Genomic DNA, 1,014 nt, shown 5'->3' with positions numbered 1-1,014 from the left:
TATTGATTCACTTGTTTGAAAAAAAAAAAATTTAAAATTTAAATTAATTTGGTTACTTTTCTTTAGATTTAGGACTCCTTAGGATCTTCTCTTTAGAACTTTTTCTCTTTTCTTTCTTTTCCTTATACATAAAAATTTTATTAAAAAAAAAAAAAATTGTATAAACATCGAGAACCGTACACTTCGTGTGTGGAGAAGAGTGTCGGGTCGTCTAGTTAGAATTGAGTCAATTCCTATTGTTCCAATGGCTGAACCAATCCAACCCATGACCCTTAAGGATTTGTGTTATCCAGTTGGCTCCATCCAACCATCTTGTATCAGGTTGCCACAACCCACAGCTAACAATTTTGAAATCAAACCTCAAATCATAAATATGCTTCCAAAATTCACAGGATTAGAGGATGCTTATATATTTATTAGAGAATTTGAGGAGGTATGTGCAACCATGAAACTGCAATTAACAGAGGATGAGGTCAAACTTAGATTAATCAACTTTGCTCTTAAGGACAATGCTAAGAAGTGGCTTTATAGTCTGCCAAACTATTCTGTCACTACCTGGGAGGGCTTTGTGAGAATATTTTTAAAAAAGTATTTTCCCCATCATAAAACAGCTAGGATTAGGAATGAAATAAATCAAATTTACCAACTAGCTGGTGAATCATTTTGGAAGTACTTTGATCGTTTCAAGAATCTTTTAACCCAATGCCCACACCATGGAATAGAAACTTGGAGACTATGCCAGATCATCTATGAGGGGTTAGATTCAAACTCAAGAACCATGCTAGAGTCCATGTGCCAAGGCCAATTTATGGACAAAGAAACTACTGAAGCTTGGCAATTCTTAGAAGATCTAGCCGAAAAAAATTTACAGTGGGAAACAACTAGGGAACCTGATAAAGCTACACCTTCAAGAGGAGGAATGCATCAAATTCAACCAACCTTAGCATCAGAGGCCAAGATTGCAACCTTAACACGTAGATTGGAAGCCTTAGAATTACAGAGACCAGCCAATGT

General features: G+C 35.8%; 1 non-coding gene across 1 annotated transcript; it reads right to left on the bottom strand.

Annotated features, from left to right (window-relative positions):
• Positions 1-613: 613 nt before the first annotated feature.
• Positions 614-720, bottom strand: LOC140852741 (small nucleolar RNA R71). Its single transcript, XR_012135641.1, has one exon. It is a non-coding gene; the product is annotated as a small nucleolar RNA R71 (small nucleolar RNA).
• Positions 721-1,014: the final 294 nt, after the last annotated feature.

The sequence above is a fragment of the Elaeis guineensis genome, chromosome 11 (genome assembly GCF_000442705.2).
Source record: "Elaeis guineensis isolate ETL-2024a chromosome 11, EG11, whole genome shotgun sequence".
In the NCBI taxonomy this organism is placed as follows: Eukaryota; Viridiplantae; Streptophyta; class Magnoliopsida; order Arecales; family Arecaceae; genus Elaeis; species Elaeis guineensis.
This window is presented reverse-complemented; position numbering and strand designations above follow the sequence as displayed.